General features: G+C 49.4%; 1 protein-coding gene across 1 annotated transcript in view; it reads right to left on the bottom strand.

The window, feature by feature from the left end:
• The window catches only part of GSN (gelsolin), a 53,632-nt gene extending 43,201 nt beyond the window's left edge, over window positions 1-10,431 (bottom strand). The window contains exon 1 of the mRNA XM_060608827.3: window positions 10,319-10,431. The gene's annotated coding sequence lies outside the window, so the exon portion shown is untranslated. The remainder of the gene's footprint in view (window positions 1-10,318) is intronic.
• Window positions 10,432-21,212: the final 10,781 nt, after the last annotated feature.

Below are 21,212 nucleotides of genomic sequence, written 5' to 3'. Positions count from 1 at the left end.
TGCTCCAGGTCATCTGGTCAAATCCACATCTGATACTTCTACTCATCCCCAGAACCCCCCACCCACCATCACACAGCCCCTACTTGCACAGCTCAAGCAACGGGGAACTCACTTCCTGCCAAGGCCGTAAGACCATCTGTTGAAGAGTTTGGCTGGTTGAAAGAACTGTTGTTAGGATGAGCTAAAGTCTCTCTCCCTATGGCTTTGACCTGCTGGTCCGAGCTCTATCCGCTCGGATTACCCAGAAGAGGTCTGTCACCCTGTTTCCCAATGGCTCCTTAGAGACAAAGACAGTGATCTTGGGCCCCCCAGGTCTTATACAAGTTGTATACCCCCTTTCCTCCAGCTTTTCCTGAGATGAGGTGTCTGGTTCCCTCTCTCCTCACCTTTCCCAGTCAGCTCCAAATGAACCTTGTGCCTACTGCCAGCACAAGACCCAGAATTTGACATTCAGGCAAGCTCTCTCCAGGGCAGGGCAAGCAGAACTCTCACCTCCATCATTCCAGATATCATGCCTCTGTTAATCCAACCTAAAATGCCATCTGCATGTAGGCAAACCCCAGGGCATGTCTGAATTCTGCTTAGGGTCAATGTCAGAGCTGTGGTTCAGGATTCTGGAGTTAGACAAAATGACCCCTCATTTAACTAACTGTGTAACTTGATCAGGTTACTTCACCCTGAGTCTCAGATTTCTTCTCTGTAAAAAGAAGGATTAGGTCAGAACTTATTCCATACGCTAGCATAAGGATTAAATGAGATAGAATACGTCAAGGGTTTTGTACGGTACATAGGTTTACTGACACTTAATTAAATCCCTAAGCCTTTTTTTAGAAATTATATTTTTCTCATTCTGTACTTGTGCAACTTGGGAACCCAAGCTGTTTACATGGTCCACTATTGTAAGACCATATTATCATTATCTGGCAATAGGTCTTTCTCTCCTACCAGGCTGTGAGCCCTGCCAGACAGCTTGGTCTTTGAAGCCCCGCACATGAGCTGGCAAACAGCAAAAGCAGTGGGTATATGTGCTAGAAGACTGAACAAAGGACCAGCCAAGATTGGCCCCACAGTGGATGGTGCAGCCCAGCCCTTTGGGCCCCCGCCTTTCAGGGACAAACTGGATCTTCACCCTTCCCCAACGCCCCAGAGCCCCAGGCATCTACATTCAGGGGGGCAGCTAAGCAACCTGGCTCCCGCCTGCCCTGGAAAATTTCTCTGCCCAAACCAGCTGCTCCAAGCCAAGGACAGAGTCCAAGATCCCAAATGCCGTGGGGCGCCCTACAGGCTCCAGGGATTAAGACACAAATGAGCCCTGTTCTCAGCTGACGGTCAACGGCCCAGGCATTCCTGGTGTATTTCTGCATTGTGACTGGCAGACATAAGCAAGGCAGGGCATCTGAAAAAGAGGCTGGGTGCTTCTCTGGGCCCCACAGTGCCACCTCTGTGGCCTTCCTCAGAGAGTTCCACATAGATCGATCAAAGCAGAGTTGGGTTGGGTTGTGTTCCTGCAAATGACTACTGACCTCTCACTTCCTGTTCATTCTGTGTGAGGATAAGCCTTCGAAATCCGCTCCCCCTTTTCTTCTACACACCTCCAGATCACACCCTCACCCTCACTGGTGGTGCTACGTTTGTTCCTGAATGTAACTTGCTCCTCCCCCTGGTGCTCCCCATGTCAGCAACAGCACCACCATCCACCATCCACATGCTGGGCCAGGCCAGACCCCAGGGCAGCACCCTCCTCAACCTCCCCTGCTCTGGCACTCATGCCTCCCACACCACCTCGCCCAGCCCTGTCCTGCCGGCTCTACTCAGATGCATCGTCTTGTCCCCACCCCCACCGCCAACATCCTGGTCCAGGCGCCACCACCACTCTCTCATCTGGGTGACTACAGTGCTTGCTTCCCGACAGGTCCCCCCACCTCCTCTCTCCCCTACGGTGCAAGCCCAGACCACGCCACTCCTCTGCTCAGACTCTTCCATGGTTCTCTTAGAGCCCCCCCCCCCCCCCCAGATCAAGTCCAAGATCCTCAGCGAACTTTTCAGCGCCCTTCATGATCTGTCGCTGTCAGTCCCCTGAGCTTCAGCCTCTTTAGTTCCTGTCTTCCACCCACACCCCTCCAAGCTCCAGCCAGGCGAAGCCGCACTCTGCCCCGAGTCCTCTTGTAATCTTCACACAGAGTCTCCTCTGTTCTAGAACCCTCTTCCATCCCTGTTCGTCACTTCTCCTTCCGCTCATGATCAAGCCCAGCTTTCCTCCAGGAAGTCTGCTGTAACCTCCCCTCCCCCGTGAGGGTGAGCTCCTTGGAACTCCCACAGGCCTCTACTCTTCCTTGTCACACTGCATTACTTACAGTCCCTTTCCAAGTCAGCCTTCCCCGTTAGACTAAGATCTGCTCCCATGGATCCGAGTACCTAGCCTAAGGCCGAGGCCACCATAGCTCAAGAGTCACCGAAGGAAGAAGCTATGTGCATATACACACGTGTGCACACGTGCGTAGACATATACTCATGCACATGCACACGTTCACAGATGCTGAGAGTACAGGTGCTGCCATCTATGGGCAAAAAGAGCATTACACTCTTTCCCAGGCTGGGGACACTGGGAGCCCCAGGGTTGCAAATTTGGCTGGGTTTAGAATTAACTCCAGCGAGCTCCAAGTTAGCCTATTTTCCGTTCTGGACCTTAAGGCTGCAGCAACTTAAAAACAAGGTCCACAAACCACTGACTCTAGTCCACAGCCCACATGCTCCAGAGGGAGCCATAAAGAGAGATGTTTCTTTCCAGCACTCACCACCCCAGCCTGGGGCCCTGGGGGCGCCTGTGCTCCATTATATCTCAGAGAGGGAGAAGGCACAGAAGGTTAGAGCTGCCCACCCCAGGAAAGGCTGACCTTCGTGTAGACAGTTCACTATTAGTGAAATTGTAAGTCACCAGGAAGCCCATTTGTCTAAGGTGGCTAAAGAGGAGCTTTCGGCCCTGGGGGTGGGGTTTGGGGGGGGGGGGGGCAGGGGGGAGCTGAAGCCAGAGGTGTTTTTCTCCTAAAAGACTGCTCCCGGCATATTGGGAGGACTGTTTCAGATTTGGTGGGAGAAACATGATATCTGTCTAGTAATCCCAGAAGGGTTCAAATGGCCACCCCAATGACAACAGTTATTTTCCGAGCAGCTACCAAGTATCAGACTCTTTACATACATTCATATCTCATCCCCATGATACTCGGCCAGGCAGGTATCATGGTTCCTATTTTGTGAAGGAAGGATACAAGCTCAGAGAGGTGAAACCATGGGCTGAGGGTCACACAAGATGTCTGTGCAGTTCCCACAAAGTCAGGCTGCCTCCAGGCATCTTGGTCTTGCTAAATTTCAAGCATTAAGGCTTGGCCTCATGCATACAAGAAAAAAAAAAAAAACAAAACATAAAGCTTTGGTTACTCTAGATCAGGGGTTAGCAAATTTTTACTGTAAATATGTTAGTAAATATGTTCCGCTTTGCAGGCCACATACCTTGTCTGTTGCATATTCTTCCTTGTTTGGTTTTAGGTTTGAGTTTTGTTTTGTTTTGTTTGGGTTTTCAGGGTGTCTTTTTTTTTTTTTTTTTTTTTTTTTTAACAAACTTTTACAATGTAAAAACCATTCTTAGCTCAGAGACATACAAAAACAGGCTGGGGCCTCCCAGAGGCTGTGGTTTGCAGCCTACAGACACGAAGAGAAGAATGTCTATAATCTTAAGTATAAAAACTTCTGCTGGAAATGTTTAAGACAAATGCTAGGTCCTTCAGCTGTGTTTCTCCTGGTTCAGATGGTTTCCTGCTGAGTCGCTCTTTCCTAAAGAAGGCCCCTACCTCGCTCTGCAATTAGGCAGCAAAATATTTCAAGGACTGTTCAGATTCTAGAAACTCATAGCTGTGGACTAAACCGTCTGGTTCCATGTTGGGAACAGAAGAGGGAGGCAAATACTATGGGTAGGAAGAATCTCAAAGATCTAGGCTCTAGTCTGGGCTCTTAATAAGGGATTTAGAATCTTACTCGGCAAAGTGTTAACTCTGTAGCAACTTCTGCACTACCTGGGATCCTAGGAGAAACGCAGAGCCTCAGGCCCCACCCCAGACCTAACGAACCAGAAACTGCATTTTCACAAAATCCCCAGGTGATTCGTGTTCACAATAAGCTTGAGATCTGCTAGAACATCTTTCGTGTCCACATACATTATTGTTAATACAACCCTTTCCTTGAGGAAAGAAAGGGTTTATTTATTTATTTTTTTAATGTTTATTTATTTTTGAGACAGAGAGAAACAGAGCATGAATGGGGGAGGGTCAGAGAGAGGGAGACACAGAATCCGAAACAGGCTCCAGGCTCTGAGCTGTCAGCACAGAGCCCGACGCGCGGCTCGAACTCACCGACCGCGAGACCATGACCTGAGCTGAAGTCGGCGCTTAACCGACTGAGCCACCCAGGCGCCCCGAAAGAAAGGGTTTAAAGACATCTCTCTTCATGTCAGAGGATTAAGTCTCTGACCTACCCTCTGCACCAGGGAGCTCAAAAAGCACCCTATTTGGGAAGCACGATCGACAGACCAAGACCTGCCATTGGGTCATGAAATCAAACCTTCAACTGGCAGAAAAGTAGAACCAGGAGAACCGGAGAAGGTGCCATTCTCCATTTCCCACTGGGGGGAGACCAGTCACAGAGGGAAATGACTTTCCCAAGAAGACACTGCCAAGGAAAACTAGGGGTCTGGCCATGGTCAGGTTGTTTAATCTTCCCAGGCATTGGGTTAAACAACTGAACTCATTTTGGCTGTGTGCTTTACGACAATCAATTTCTGTCTCTGGGGTGCATGGGTGGCTCAGTCGGTTAAGGGTCTGACTCTTGATTTCGGCTCAGGTCATGATGTCACCATTGGTGAAAACAAGCCCCACTCTGGGCTGACAGTGCAGACCCTGCTTGGGATTCTCTCTCTCTCTCCCTCTCTCTCTGCCCCTCCCCTGCTTGCACACACGCACTGTCTCTCTCTCTCTCTCTCTCAAAATAAATAAATAAACATGAAAAAAATAATAATAATTAAAACTTTTTTTTTTTTTTTTTTACAAATCAAATACATTATTTCATTTCTTCAATCCCCCAGACTATTGGAATAAAAGATTTTAAATAAACACGTGTTTCTCTACTTAGGTAGAGACTACTTCTCAAACTCTTTTACCAATTAAATTTACAGTCCTTAATAACATGGGAAAATATGTCTGTCGCAATGCTGAAGAAAAAAAAAAGAAGTCAGAATAGAAAAATTATAAATGTGGTATGACCACCATTACGTAGGGGTAAAAAAAAAAAAGTGCTGAAAATATCGGGAAGGAAATGCCCCCAAACGTTAGCAGTGATTATCTCACATTGGCAGAATTATGGACAGTTCTTTTTTTTTTTATTTTATTTTCTAAATTTCCTATCATAAGTATTCATTATAATTAGAAAAAGAAGGGAGGGGAAGTCCTTGGAAGAAACACCCCGTTTCCTATGGGTATCCCGCCCATCCCACTTCGCCACTCCCAAAAAGTTAACTAGTGTTTACTGTGTCCATTGAGGGCCCAGCCTCGCCATAGCGCTTACAGTAAGGGTCGGACCCCACCCGGAAGGCTCACATATACCGTCTCTCCCATGCCTGGTAAATAAGCCAGACCCAGATGTTATCCTTGTAGAGGCGGGAAAGCAATAGCACTATTTGCTTAAGTCAATTTAGCAGAATAAATAAATCCACCCCCACTGGCGTGGCCCCTTCAGCGAAGTTCCCGGAGACAATCTATGACTGAAACCACTTCTGGAGCCCCCTGCGGAAGAGCCAGCGTCTGGGATGCTGTTATCCCTTAATCTAAGCATTGGGTGAAAGAGGTGCAGAGGGTCTCTCTGAGGCAGGACAGGAGGGACGAGGATGGGGAGGCCGGGAAGGAGGCTAGATGGCCACGTGGCCCCTGGGAGCTCACGTCTCCACACTTCACTTTCCTTATCTACAAAGTGGAGCCCATCATGACAACCCCAGGGCTATTGTGAGGCTCAAAGAAAAGAAGGTAAATCATTTCATCTCTCTAGGCTGAGCCTCGGTTTCCTCATCTGTGAAATGGAGTCAGTATCTCCTCCACAATAGGGCTGTTAAAAGATTAAACAAGACAGTGAACACAGCAAGCATGCTCCATACGGTGGCCATGATTCTTATTGCTTGTAGAACAGGGAATAAGATACTTAAATGAATCTTAGGCCTCAACTTCCTTATCTGCAATATGGGGCAACCAATTCAGTCCGCGAAGACCAAATTCATGAACAGCTGGATCCCCAGCTAGCACTGGAGTAGGTCAAACATAACAGGCTATGGACTCACTTGGAGGTGCACGTTTGTGCACTGAGCACAAAGCCTTCTGGCTCAGAGCCCCTCAGAGCCAGGAAAGCTTGATGTTATCCTGCCCACCCCTCTAGCACAAGGTGGACACGGGGGCACAAGTCACTCAGTACTTTGCCAGTGACAAAACCAGGACCCAAGTCCGGGCCTTCTGCTGCCCAGCCTCGCTCACCACGTCTGCTGGTTTTCTCTGCCCTGCCCTCAAATTGCTGATGTGGTCCCGGGCAGGACAGGGGACAGCAGGCCTATGGTAGGGGAGCATGAGTGGGGGAAGGGGACAGGGAAGGGGAAGCCAGAGAGCAGCAGGAACCCAGCCTGCCTGTGGTCTACAAATTCACAAACCACATCAGGCTGAAATATGACACAAGCTCACTGAGTTGAAAGGGAGGAGGTATTTTTGTTTAACATACCCCAGCTGCCTAAACGCTGGTCTCTCCCTTTCCCTCCCCGCCAAAATGCATAATTCCTGGGATCTGCTTTTCCCTGCTTGCTTCTCCCAAAGGGGAGATGGCCCTGGCTGGGACCCCAACTCACCGAGTGACCTAGGACAAGTGATCTTGTGTTCTCTCAGAGCCTTGATTCCCTGAAACGGAAGGGAGACTGACCTATGCTCTGGAGTCCTGTTGATAGTACAGAAAAGGATGAATTTCCAAACAGTACCGGGAGGTTCTTCAGGCCTCTCTGCTGCAGGGCTGAGAGCCCCAAGCTGTGTGCACTGACCCAGATCCCTTGTCACAGCCACAGTGAAGCCCCCAGCAGTGCTCATAATGTCAGGACTACAAGGAAACTTCAGGATAACAATGAGTGCAGGGATTAAGAGCTCTGTAGTCAGAACTCCAGAATCCTGGCGCCCATTATCTTTAACAACGAAACTCGAGACACATTTTTTAGGCTCGGGTACCTCATCTGTAAAAGGGGAAAACAGTAGTACCTAAGAGGAACAGTTGCGAGGAATCAAGGAAGTAATTAATGTTCCAGCGGCTGGTACACTAAAATGTGTATTATTATTATCATGCCAACCAACGCCACCTCCGCCCCCCCCCCCCCCCATTTTACAGATGAGGAAACTGAGGTCCAAAGAGCCAGGCGTTGCCACAGGTCACTCCGAAGAAACAAGGCTGCAGCTCCACTCCCAAGTCAATGCTTCTGACTTCTCTCGGTTTCTAATAAGCAAATATACACACTCAGAGGCTGTAGTTACAGACTGTAAAGTCTGCTTGAAGAAAACCAGAGATCAGTGCCTCAGCAAAGGAATACAGATCATGCAGACATCATCTCAGGGACCTACCTGGCAACTTCTCAAGAAAGACCCAAACTACACACAGGAGTAGGGAGAAGTGACCTACGCGCACCGGATGGCTGAGAAGTGTAAAGGCATCCGGTCAACAGCTCTTGCTCATAATAGCTTGGCAAAGTGCACATGTGGCTGCCTCTGGGGAAAGAACGGGGGCTGGAGGGATGAAGCTTACACTATACTCTTCTCTATGTTTGAATCTTCAGTGCTATTTTTTTCTGCTTTAAAAATAATAAAATAGAAGAGAAACAACACTGCAAAAAAATAATAATTTAGCAGCCTCGTCCGGTAGCTATCAGCCTATCGTCTGCTTTCAGATGAAATTTAGAGAGGGTTCCAAGACCTTCAGCTGGGTTTCCAGAATCTGCAACTCTGATCTGTCATGGTGGCCACTGCTCTGGTTCAGATCTGCACTGTCTTTAACCTGGACCATGCAACAGCCTCTTCAGGCTCCCCCTGCCTCCAGTTTGCCCCTTCCAGTGCATCCCCTACATCAACGACCAAATCAGTGAGAGTTTTTATCAATTGCTGTGGTCGAAAACCTTTCTCAGCTCCTCATTGCCTTCAGGATAAAGTCCAAAGCCTTAGTTTACAATCTTTATTTACAGTCTCAACCCCCACAGCTACACCCTTCCTTCACTGCTAGTCTAGCCATGGATGGCTCAAGAAACCTCAGTACCTTTGCACAAGCTATTCCTGTTTCTTAGAATGTCTTTTCCCTCGACTCCTTTAACTCCTGGGAACCTGTTACTGATTTCCGGGGCCTGGGTCCCCCAAACATTCTTAGTCGCCCCTTTATGGACTGAAATAACTCTCGGTATCACATGATTGTGTCAACCACTATGGATGAGAAGTATCTTGAGGACAGAGAGCTTTGTCCTCCTCGAGGGTCTTGGGCCTTCACAGGGCAAGGCATAGGACACAGGCCCAGAAAAGTGTTGAATTGAGGAAGGACGGCAGGAAGGAAATGCCATGAGAGGCAAACCAACCCCCCCCCCCCCCCCCCCCGCCACCAGCTCCCGGGAGCTGCCTGCTTTCCGTGTTAGTTTGTAATAAAAAAAAAACTATGGAAAATTCTGGAGTAAAGTTCCCTTCCCTGATTCACACGGAAACCTTCTTTGCTGCTGTGTAACTGCCCCCGGGTGCCAACCCAAGCTCCCCGGCTGTTTACAATTTTCCTGGCATTTATAAATAGCAAGGCCTCAGAAAGGAAAGTGGAATTTCAAGGGAGTTGGATGCTGCCTGTCCCACCATCCCACCCTTCCTTCTCTCAGAGGCCCAAGCCTCTTCCCCTTAACATCCCCTAGAAACACCAACCAGCACCCCCAAGTGTGGGGATGGGGAGGGGAGAGGATGTCTTAATGAATGGAACACTCAAGAAAGAGTGAAAAGCTCCACCAGCTAGAAGGACTCAGCTTAAAGGCCAACTGGAACTGGGTCCTAGCCCTGCCCTTTTGTCACCGTGTGACTGTGAGCCCATCACAAACTTTCTGGGCCCTGCGGTGGTCTCAGCTGTGGAATGGGGTTGAGGCGACACTCCAGCAAGCTACGGTCACTGCAAAGGGGTGCAGCAAGAGGTCCCGGTGCCCTGGTCAGAAATGTGGTCCTGGGAGAACAGGACCTACAGGATTAAGTGTCTGAAAAGTCTCCAGGAGCCAAACAAAACCACACGCTCCTCCCCAGGGCCCCACTTCCACAAAGCCGGAGTCACCCCCAGAACAGCCCTTGAATGCCTTTGGCTCTTTGGAGTTCTGGCTGTTTTAAAGATGCCCTCTCTGCTCTGTGGAAGGTATAAAGGCGGGATAGTGTATGCCTGGGCACTTAGAGGGCCACAAAGGAAGCCAATGGCCCCTCCCCACCCAAAGTCTCCCCCCTGCCTTCCAAAAACTTGCCCTTGACAACCGCCCAGAGCAGCCGGCCTGCACTGGGCCAGGGGGACACTGCTGTGACCAGATTCTGGGTGGTGATCAGCCCCCAGAAGAGATGGGGACCCAGGGAGAAAGGGAGACTCCAATCACTGTCTTCAACTCTGAACGAAGTTTTCCGTGTGAGTCAGAGAAACCAGCGTACGTTGCAGGGCCGAGGAGGACAAGGCACCGTCAGGTTAACAACTGCAAGCAGATTTCAGACGGCGAGTACAAGGAAGAAGTTTCTAACAGACCTGGGCCCAAAAAGAGGAAGGAGGCGGAGAGCTCCTCGTCGCCCGCGGAGAGCAGGCGAAGGCATTATTACCTTGGAGTCGAGGTTCCGCCGAGCACACTCTCCGGCGGAGCCACCGCCCAAACCGCAGACGCGCGGCCACCTGCAAGCCCGGGTCGGATACACCGAGTGCCCGAGCGCCCGGGTGACCCCGAGCCCAGGTCCCTCACCCGCGGGGGCGGGGTCAAGGTTAGCTCAGGTGCTTGCAGCACAGCGGGGCCTGTAGGTGGAGGCCCGGCCCCCCTCCTCCCCGGCCCTAGCCCCCCTAATCCAACCCTTCTTGGTTCCCTGGAAGACCAGCAGGGTGAGGGAGGAAGCCCTTCTCCAGCGATGCCCCGCTGCCGGGACGAGCTCCGACCGAGAGGGGAGCGAGAAGAACCCAGATGCCCGGGATCCCCAAGACGTCCGGGGCCGTGGCCGCCCCCCTCCCTTACCTGCTGCGGAGGCGCTGGCGACGACGGCTGCAGGGTCCAGCTGTGCTCAGCTGGTTCCGGGCGGCGGAGCGGGGGCTGTGCGCCAGTTCGGACGCGGTGGGCAGGGCGCGGGCGGGAGCCGCCCTCGGGGCGGGGCGGCGGGGCCGGGGCGGGGTGGGGGGGTGGGGGGTGGGAGTGGGGGAGGAGCGCCGGCCCCCCCACGCAGACAGCTGGGCGGACGGCGACTCCGGCTGCAGACTTGCATTCGTCCCGGGCGGTCTGCACTACTTTGCCAAACACCCTCGCTACATCCGCGCGAGGAAGACAACCGCACCCCGCCTTCCCGGGAATAAACGGAGTTTTGGGGCACCGCGGGGAGATCTCCAGGAGGTTGGGGGTCGTCGGGGGCCGGGGGCCGGGGGGAAGAGACCCAGAGTAGTAGCTCCTGGGCTGGGCTGGGCTGGGCTGGGGCCAAAGAGCTCGGCTGGGATGGGCGGCGCGCCTTGCTCAGCTGGGATCAACCAGGCAGATTTCAGCTTCTGGGAGTGCCGACTTCAGGAGGCAAAGCCCCCTGCAGGAGAGCCTGAGATGGGCCACCAGCAAAAGCAGGGAGGTGTGCAAGCAGCTGCTAGACCCACTGAAAGAAAGGAGAACGTTTCCCAACTTCATTCAGAATGAAAGAACAAGAAATGCCAAGTGCATCCCTGTCCTTCAAACAGAACCTTCAAAAAGAATCTTGAGGGGCTTTGGAATCAAAAGGCCTTGTTTGGAACTGCCGACACTCAGCAGGCCTGTAACTTTGGGCAAGTGACAGCAACATTATTGAAGTGTCACTTCGTCCCTTGTGAAATGGATATAAAGATTGCCTCCGCGTGGGGCTGTTAGGAAGACGCAGGGAAAGAAAGACTGAGCACAAGGGCAGGTACTGTGGCTTCTCCACAAATGGTCGTTCTTATCAGTGTGAGGGCAGACATTCTTTTCCGTGATCGAGAACATCCTCGTTGTCAAAAAGATGAGTGCGAGGTCACTTTTGAACAAATGTTAATGTTTTCTTCACCTCAGCAGCTTCTCACGTGGATTTGAGAGACAGGCGTGTGTGATGGCACAGGGCACAGGGCGGCCTTCCCTTCCAACAGGCCCGCTTTGAACGTGGGTTCTCAGGCCTCTTGCCTGAGTTGCCCTGTGCCTCCAAGTGGGAGGACTCCCACACCAGGAAACCGGACCAGACGACTCAAGATGTCCATTGCCAGCCTAGGGGCTGGGGGCAGCCCCATGTTCAGCTGGGTCAAACCTCCCTCTGACACAAGGGAAAATGTACCAAGTCAGTACCTGCCAGGTTCTGGGGATCAGAGCAGGAAGAGCTGGTGTTTAAGTAGCAGAGAAGGCAAGAACACCATACTCACTTCCTGGTTTTTTGTTTTTTGTTTTTTTTTTTTCTGGTTTTTCCATGGAGTGGCAGCCAGGGAAGCCACAGGGCCTGGGGAATCCCGGCTCAGCTCTTCCTTCCCCACTCCCTTCTGCAACTCTAGTAATTACAGGAACCATTCCTTGAACACCTCAGGCCATGTTCTGGGCTTCCCTTGTGCTCCCGACTTTCATCCTCAGCTCCCCACCCACATCCCCCCCCAGGTAGGTGTTACCTTGTCCAACTTTCAGATGAGGAGGCCAAGGCACGGAGAGGGTTAAGTAGCTCTCCCAAGTTCACACAAGTAACAACAGACATACCTAAGTCCCTGACCCCTCTCCTTTATCCAATGTCCTCTGCCCTCTACTGCCACCTTTCCTGGCTAGGGAAACTCTACTCAGCTCCACTTTCTCTAAGGACTGAAGCAGGGTGCCCACCCCAAAGAGGAGCTCACCCCCTCTCTCCGCCACTCTCCGCTTTTTTCAGAGGCTGCCTGTGGCCGCCTGTGTGCCGGGTGGGGAGAAAGGCAGAGACCCACGATTCAGCTCTGAGCTCTTTGATTATAATCCCTCTCATACACATGCCTTGGGTTTATCCAACATATCATTTTCAACCCTAGCAGCTTCTCTCCAGCAAAGAAAGGCAAACCTCTGAATCTGTGTCTCCATAGAACTGGAGAATATTGGATTGAGATGCAGGAAACATCTGGGAACATCTGGACCAGGCTCTCACTTTAGAAATGGGGAAACTGAGGCCAGTGGAGTACAGGCTTTCACACACAACCCTGGGATTGCTCCACTTACTGGAGAGACACGTGAGCATAAGCTGCTGCCAGAAAGAATTAAAAATAATGGTGATGAGGACAACGATGGTAACTTCTACTGGAGGGACAAGCAAGTTCCTAGTGCTTTGCTTTGCATACATCAACACGTGTGTTTCACAGCTGGGCAGGATAGATCTTGGCCTGACCTTTTAGTCAGGGCCAAGTTGGCCTCGCATGGGTGCTAAGAAGTCTCCTCTGTGTTGGTATCTTCTCATTTCTCTCTAGACTTCTGTTTGTACTCCTCTCCCCACTGGCTCCCCACCGCCTACAGGCATCAGTAAGACCTTTTCTGCCCTGGACCCTCACCTTCAGAGTGAATGGCTTCTCGTTCTTGACAGTATGGACCCCCTCTCATGGTGGAAGTTGGATGTATCCAGGAGACCTACCTCCCCCCACCCAGGAGTGAGGATGGGGGAAACAAAGGCCATACACAGGCTACACGGTAATTTGGAGGTGTTGCTCCCCTTTGTGAGAATGTCTCTCCCCACCCACAGGAGTGGCCCTCCCTTGGCACCTGTGTTTGTACCATAAACCCCACCCCACCCCACACACAGTTCACAGTATTAGGAGTAGACACAAAAACCAAACAGGACTATCAGAATTTGGAATTAAAGTTTGGGTTATGATGATTATGTTTAATTAACTGGGCCTGTGGGAACCGGCCATCTCTGAAGGCCAAGACCACCATTTTGAGGGGACCATCTTCCACAGAGAAAGCCAGTGAGACCCTCATTAAATGGCTTGATGGATGTGGGTAAATCGGTGTGGAGAAACTCAGAGAGGAGAAGGCTGGGCTGGCCGGGGAAGACTTGGGGATCTACTGGGGCTCTTTTGGATACAGAGCTCTCCTGAAGCTGGCCTCAGAAAAATAAGTTATTAGGACAAGCATTTATTGAGCATCGAATGCCTTACAGCAGGTTCCTAGAAGCAGAGCATAAGATCAGGATTTTGTGCAGAAGATTAATTGAAGAGATGCTCTTAGGTGATCCTGCAATGTCCCAAGGAGCCTTGGGACAGGGATGCAGCTGGGCCTTGGGATCAGGCCAGATGCAGGCCCGAGTACAAAGGCTACCTGGAAAGGGCTTTGGCTCCATTGTCCAACTCTGCCCATCTATTTTCTGTTCTGCCTCAAAACGGACAAGCATCTCTGCTTTCCACAAAATGGCTTTTACCAGCAGGGAACCGGAATCTTTGTTTGTGGCCCACATGCTAACTTGGGTCAGATGCCTACCCTTTATCCAGTTGACTCTAGCCACAGAGACAGGGTCATATTGCACAAATCTGGCTGCTCCCACTATAACCTGTAGATGGAGAGAAAGGAGGAGGGAAACCAGGCAGAGAAGACAGTGTCGCTGGGCAGGAGGATTCATTTGGCCTTGAAAGGATAGAAAGAATAAGATTGGAGGTGAGGAATGGGCTGGAATCTTCTGCTCTGGGCACAGAATAAGCAAAGGTGTGGAGGCCAGAGGAAGACAGGCCTGGAAGACAGGTGGGAGTCTGGGCGCCTTCAGTGATGTGCTAGAACTGGCTTCAATCAGCTCACAAGAGCTGCCGGTAAATTTCCAGGAATTTTGACAGCTGGTTGTTAAACACAGCCTGTCCACAGCTACACACAGCTGGCCCTATGACAGTGGGATAATACAAACTAAAACTGTAATTATAACTGCCACATTTTGAGTGCTTCCTGGCCATGTGATCATGCCAATTTATGACATCAATTAAGCCTTACAACTACCTCCAAGTTAGGTATAGTCTTCAAGTTTTCAAATACGTAAACAGGCTCAGAAAAGTAACCTGCTTATGTTTCCACAGCTGGGCGAGTGATAGAACTGGAATCCAAATCCAGGTATGTCTCCAAAGCCCAGGTTCTTTTTTTTTTTTCTTTTAACTTTTTTTTTTAATGTTTCTTTTTATTTTTGAGAGACAGAGAGAGACAGCATGAGTGGGAGAGGGGCAGGGAGGGAGAGAGACCCAGAATCTGAAGCAGGTTCCAGGCTCTGAGCTATCAGCACAGAGCCTGATGCGGGGCTCAAACTCACGAGCCGCGAGATCATGACCTGAGCCGAAGTCGGACGCTCAACCGACTGAGCCACCCAGGTACCCCAAGCCCGGGTTCTTTCTATAGCCAAGGTGAAGGGAGTCAGGGGGTAGGTGAGGCTTCTCCCAGGCCTCTCATTGAGGATCAGGGATTACTTAATTTCATCTTGACAGTGTTAGGGCCTGATGTTGGGCCCTTCCCTGTCCACTTCCTATAATGCTTTATAACAACTCACTATTTATTTATATGGAAGGTATTTGGAGTTGTTTAAGAAACGTAAACCTATTTTAAGAAAGATTATAAACTGCTGTGCTTTAGAAATAAGAATTCATAAAGCCCCTAATGTGCACACACCAAAAAAAAAAAAATCTTTGAGGCAGTGCTATTTTTATATTCTTTTATGTACCCACAGAAGCAGTGCATGGTCTGTGTTTTTTCCTTACTTATTATTTACTTACCGCTTTTCTGAGTACTAGTTATGTGCCGAGCCCTGCGCTTATGGCTAAGGGCATGGAGATGAATCAGCCATAGACTCAACCCTTGCAGGGCCTGTGGCCAAGGAAACCGACAATTACACTAGGCTGTTATAAAGACTAAGACAGAGAAAGCTTGGGAGGGGATGGAATGAGGCTGAGGGACACAGACAGGGTCCAAGAAGGCTTGCAAAGAAGCAGATGAGCCAGGCCTTGGAGGACACTTCTCTGGGCCTCAGTTTCTTCATCTGGTAACTGTGTCCACCTCCAAGAGTTGTGGGAAAATGAAAATACCCATGTCGACTGCTCACTGCATAGAAAGGGCTCTGTAAACAGTAGCTGATATCATTAGGGGAACCCCACAGGTAAAGGCACGGAGGTACTTAAGGTGAGTGAGCGTGTGCTAGACTGTCTGGAATACAGGGGACATGAACTGAGCACTGGAAGATGAAGCCAGGCAGCAGGAGGACAGCAGTATTCATAGGGGCCTGTTCTAGGCATTCTATCCTTCAAATCTGACAACAAGTTCCCCGGACTGAAACTATACTCACTCCCAGATCAGAGACGGGGAAACGGAGGCTCAGAGAGGTGACGTCACTTGTTTATGGTGCACAGCTGGGAGATGGCACAGATGGAACGAGAACTGAGATTTCACTCCAAGGCCACCATCTCCCGCGTGGGACCGACAGCGTGCCAGCCCGGAAGGCATGGGGCCGCTGGGAAGTTGTCGAAGGCTCTCGTGCAGGAGACTGACACTGTTGGAGCCGGCTCAAGAAGAAGTTTCCACGGAAGGGGACAAGGGCCCGCTGGCCCCACAGCCCGTGCCTGCCAGGGATTTAGCAGGAAGAGCTGGCTTTTGTTCTAGATGAATCGGCCCAGCTGTTTCTGAAAGCCCAGCCCCACTCTTCTGGGCTCAGCGGACCAGAAGGCATTCAGCTGTCCCCGCAGGTCACCAGTGGGGTGGGAGAGTGCAGTACTTTGTCCACTGGACTGCACCGTTTACAGAGAGTTATATTATCACAACACGGAACAATGGGCTTTTTTTTTTTTTTTTTTTAATAATGTTGTGCTGCATCTTGGGTAGCAAGTTGTAGTGGAAACACAATCAGGACAGCAAAGCGTTGCCCTCTTTGGAATTTGGAGAAACGAAAATAAATAAATAAACACGTACATACATACCACTTAGAATAGCTGATTGGATTAAGGTTTTAGTCAAAAGTTGTTCTGGGTCCTCCACTCGGCTCCTCTTCCTTTCCTTTCTCCCAGTGCTTCTCTTTTTCTTCCCCCATCCCTCTCTTCCTCCCTCTCCTCTTCCCCTTTCTCACCACGGATGCTGCATTAGCAGCACTTTGCTGGAGTCCAAATAGACTCGCCTGGGGGAATTAGGACACCTGAGTTCACACCCTGTCCCGCCTCTTTCTTGCAGGATGATCCAGGGCAAGCCACTCACTTCTCGGAGCCTCCATTATGCCATCTGCAAACTGGGACAGTAGAAGTACCCACCTCTAGGCGGTGTTATAGCTGGCTCACAAAACCAGGCATTTTTTAGCCCCTGCTTCTGCTGCACTGGCCCCAGGGAGAGCCAGAGGACATCTGTCTCATAAGATCTAGCAAACTGTCCTTCACCAGTTAGTCTTTAGGTCAAGCCACTGTAGCTTGTCTTACCTTATGGCTGCAATTTGTACGAATGTCTTCAGATGCTCACAGTGCAAATGCAATCATTTCAATTCTTTTTCTTTTTTTAAAAAAGTGTTTTTTTTAACATTTATTTGTTTTTGAGAGAGAGAGCGGGAGCGGGAGAGGGCCAGAAAGAGGGAGACAGAGGATCTGAAGCAGGCTCTGCACAGTGAGTACAAAGCCTGATGCAGGGCTTGAGCTCTTGAACAGTGAGATCATGACCTGAGCTGAAATCAAGAGTCGGCAGCTTAACTGACTGAACCACCTTGTTTTTCAAATCAAAGCCACAGACTTGAGAAACCCAATGCCTGATGAACAAGAAGCTCAAAGTTTCCCTGATCGGGCTTTTCTTTTCTTCTTTGTTCCCAAACTCCAAGGCTGATGCGCCCCAGCACGGAGAGGGTCAGCCCACACCCACAGCAAGCTGGCAACCTGGAGTTTTGCTTTTTCCCTGGTGCACAGTCTTGCCGTTTTAGCCCCAACCTCAGACAGATGCCCCTCAGACCCAGGTCCCTGGGCAGGTGCCAGGGGCCTCCATGAGCAGTCCAGCTCCCTCACTGCTTAGCCCAGACGCTGCACTCAAGTTTCTGACATGGCCATTCTCCAGGGTCCTGGCCTGCCAGTCTCCACCTCACAATTTGTCTGCATATCCGCCCTCAAGGACTCCAAATCTCCCTCTTTTTTTGGTCTCCAAGTGCCTCCCATGTCCCCCTTCAGAGATGAGGGAGCAACCTTCAGGCAGTAAAAGGTGAATTATCCCAAGACTTTAAAGTTCCTCTTTCTCTAGAGATGAAAAAAGGAAAAAAAAAAGCCAGTTAAATGTTCAGCAAGCAACTTATGACACCTCTCTCAAAATATACATGGCGTAAAATACAATCAGCCTCATTTTATGGAACCCGTGAGAAGCTACGGGAAGCTTATGTGCAAAGGGCCATGGCTCGGCAGGCTTTGCATTTTATCACCATCCAGATAAGTTCCAAGCTGCTTCAGCCTGGCACTGGTGGCCACACATGATCTGGCCTTGCTTTATCTCTCCAGCTCTATCTCATCCCCTCCCACCTGTCACTGAATCACCTGCTGCTCTCCCAGCAGATCCTACTCTCTGTCACCTTGACACCTCCACGCGCTTGTACCCCAGTTCGCTCTTGGGATGGCCCATCTCGACCTTTGCCCCTGTTTAATCCTTCCCTATATGTTCAGGTTCAGTTTCGGGGGAAGCTCCTTTGCAAAGCCTTCCATGACTGCTCCAGGTTATTTCATATTAGCTGCCCTTCCCTGCTCCCACAGTTCCCTGTGATGCGTCCATCACAGCACTAACTAGAAAATAATGCAGAAATAGTTTCCCCTGTCCTGTTATTCTTCATCCAAGAACCCTGCTTAATCCCCTTATAAATGATGGTTATTTGTAATGATTTAGTCACTGGTTTGTTTACTGTTCGCCGCCCCCCCCGCCACTAGACTGTGAGCTCCCTGAAGGCAGGGCCAGATTGTTCATTCTCTACTGCCTATGAAAGTGCCCAGCACAGCAACCTGGACAGAACAGACCCTCAATACGCACTTACTGGATTGAACTGAAATGGCACTTACCACACTGTGTTACAATCATCTGTTTATGTTTCTAGTGCTACCAGTGAATCCCTCGTGGGCAGGGGCCAAATCTCATTGGCCGTTTGCTCTTAGTGCCCAGCACAGAACTTGGCACACAATAGATCAGTAGATGTGGAATGAGTGAATGAATGAGTGAAATGACTTGTAAAAAACTAACATGAAGGCGGGATGAACAAATGATCAAATAAAGGAATTCCAAACAACCTTTCTGAAACAACCATTTGACAGCTGTTACTTTCACTGTTTGAAATAAATATAAGGCTCCTCTCTTGATTCTGTTCACTGGTACTGTTGGAAAAAAATTATAATGGAGTCGGTCAAGGCTAACCTTTAAAAAACAATCACCACAGAAATCCAATGACTGGAGTAGCCTCTTAATGAATAGGCAAGACATTGATATCAATTTACAGTAATTAGTAAGGCTAAGATACCCTCTTAAAATGTCTGCTTCCTTAACCTTCCAGATTTGTATCAAATATCACCACTTAGTTTTTCCAAGTTTCATATTTTAAAACAACTTTATTCCCTGTAACAACAGTGATGTGTGTGTGTGTATAAAGGGAAACTACTGTTTCTTCTCTACGACTCACACAGAAATTTACTTCTGAAACCAAATGTGAGGGGTTTTTTTCCCCCCCACTGACCGATTCTGTGATGCCAGTAGGGTATCCTACAATTCAGTTCTGTTCTGACACTGTGTTTCTGGAGACAGCATCAAAGCCCCCCACAGGTTAAGGTTCGGTTCCACAAAGCTGTCTGCACCCCACTTTGGATGCCAATCACAAGCGGATGCCTCCAGGACTTCTGACCCACCAGGCTATAAATCAAGCTTCCCATCACCCCCTTCTCAGGTTCGATAACTTGCTAGAACAGCTCACAGAACTCAGGAAAACAATGGATTTACTTGGTTACCAGTGTATTATAAAGGATACAACTCAGGGACAGTAGGTGGAGGCATGCAGGGAGCAGAGTGTGGAGGAAAGAGCGAGGAGCCGTGCCCTCCAGAGGCACTAACCTCCCAACACCTCTCTGTGTTCGGCAAACTGTAAGCACTCTGAACCCCACAGCTCAGGGATTTTTATGGAGGCCTTATCGTGTGGGCACCATCAATTATTAACTCAGTCTCGGTCCTTCTCCCCTTCCCAGGGGATGGGGGATTTGGGCTGAAAGTTCAAGCTTCTAATCATGGCTTGGTCTTTCTGGTGACCAGAACCATCTGAAGCTCTCCAGGAACCCCCACAAGGGTCTCCTCAGTAGAACAATAGATGCTCCTATCGACCAGGAAATTCCAAGGGATTCGGGAGCCCTGTGTCAGAAACTAGGGTCAAAGACCAAATATTAGAACAAAAGATGTTCCCAGCACCTTTATCGCTTAGGAAAATTACAAAGGTTTTCAGATCTCTGTCTAGGAGCCAGGGACAAAGACCAAAATATATATTACTTACTGTATCCCCAAATCACAGCATTTGTTCCATAATATATACATATTTAAGTGCTCATGGCATTACAAATACAGTAACTATTTAAATGTTTTCAACATGGTCTTTAAAGGAAAGTAGTCATATTTCCCCAACTTTCCTAAAGTCAGAGCATAGCAACTGATATAGAACTGACAACAATCAGAAACTTAAACCCAGGACGTCCTAGAATTTTCTGGATGGGAAGTCAGCACACCCACAAGTATTTCCATTTTTACATAGCTGTGATCACCACATCTAAACAATCACACACACAGCTTTCCCCCACCCCCTCGTATCATGTAGCAAACATTTTTCCCTGTTGCGATATATTCTTTATATTTCCTCTGAAAAAAATCATATCATCTCCTGAGCCTCACCCATAACCAACTGTAATCACTTCCTCTCCAATGACACCTCCCCAGGGCTCTCAACAGTTCAGCAGGCTAATAGGAGGAGGCTCTCTAATCGGGGGAGAGGAACGTTCTGGAGTCACACACCTCCATGGAACCCTGGCTCTGACACTTCCTTGTTATGCCACCTTCAGCAGGCTACTTGTTATCTTTGATCTCAGTTTTCTCAGCTGTAAATTGGAAATAATAGTGCCTTATGTAGAGAGCTGGTGTAAGGATTAAATGTTTAAAAAAAAATTTTTTTTAATGTTTATTTTTGAGAGAGAGAACGAGTGCAAGCGGGGGAGGGACAGAGAGAGAGGGAGTCAGAGAATCCCAAGCAGCCTCCTGGGTGTCAGCACAAAGCCCGATGTGGGGCTCAAACTCACAAACCGTGAGATCATTACCTGAGCTGAAGTCAGATGCTCAACCGACTGAGCCACCCAGGTGCCCCTCTATCTATATGTTTAAGTGAAAAAAACAAGGTGCAAATCTACATGTATGGAATGCCAGCATGTGTGTGTGAAGAGTAATAAAGAAGAGAGAGAAGAGATATATGGGTCTGCTTGCACTTGTATAAAATACTTTGTAAGGATACATCAGAAACTGGTAACATGGGTTGCCTCTGGGGACAGTTCTGGTGGCTGGTAGATGGGGCAGAGAGATTTTTCTGTGTATACCCTTTGTTGCCTTTGAATTTTAAACCATGTAAATGTATCATCCATTCAAAGTAATAACAACAACAGAAAGAAAACACAAGTTGCGAGACACAAAAATATTGCTATATGTGCTTTTTGCCAGAGATAGAAGAACTCACCTCCTGCAGAAAATTGCTTGCATGTTGGGAAAAAGCTTTCTCAGGTCTCAGGACCTCCTGGCTGTGCAAACCAAAGCCTGGAGCCCAGTCTGGAGGGAAAAGGTTAAAACCATCCAATAGTAAAGGATGACCTCTCTGGGTGAAGAGGTAGCTCTGATTTGAAGCAATTCTTTACCCAAGGAAACTGGAGTTTGGGGCACTGGGAATTGGGGGAAAGAAAAGGAA

This window comes from Panthera onca, chromosome D4 (assembly GCF_046562875.1).
Source record: "Panthera onca isolate mPanOnc1 chromosome D4, mPanOnc1 haplotype 2, whole genome shotgun sequence".
Classification (NCBI taxonomy): Eukaryota; Metazoa; Chordata; class Mammalia; order Carnivora; family Felidae; genus Panthera; species Panthera onca.
The sequence above is the reverse complement of the archived record's forward strand: the minus strand, read 5'-3'. Positions and strand labels throughout refer to the sequence as shown.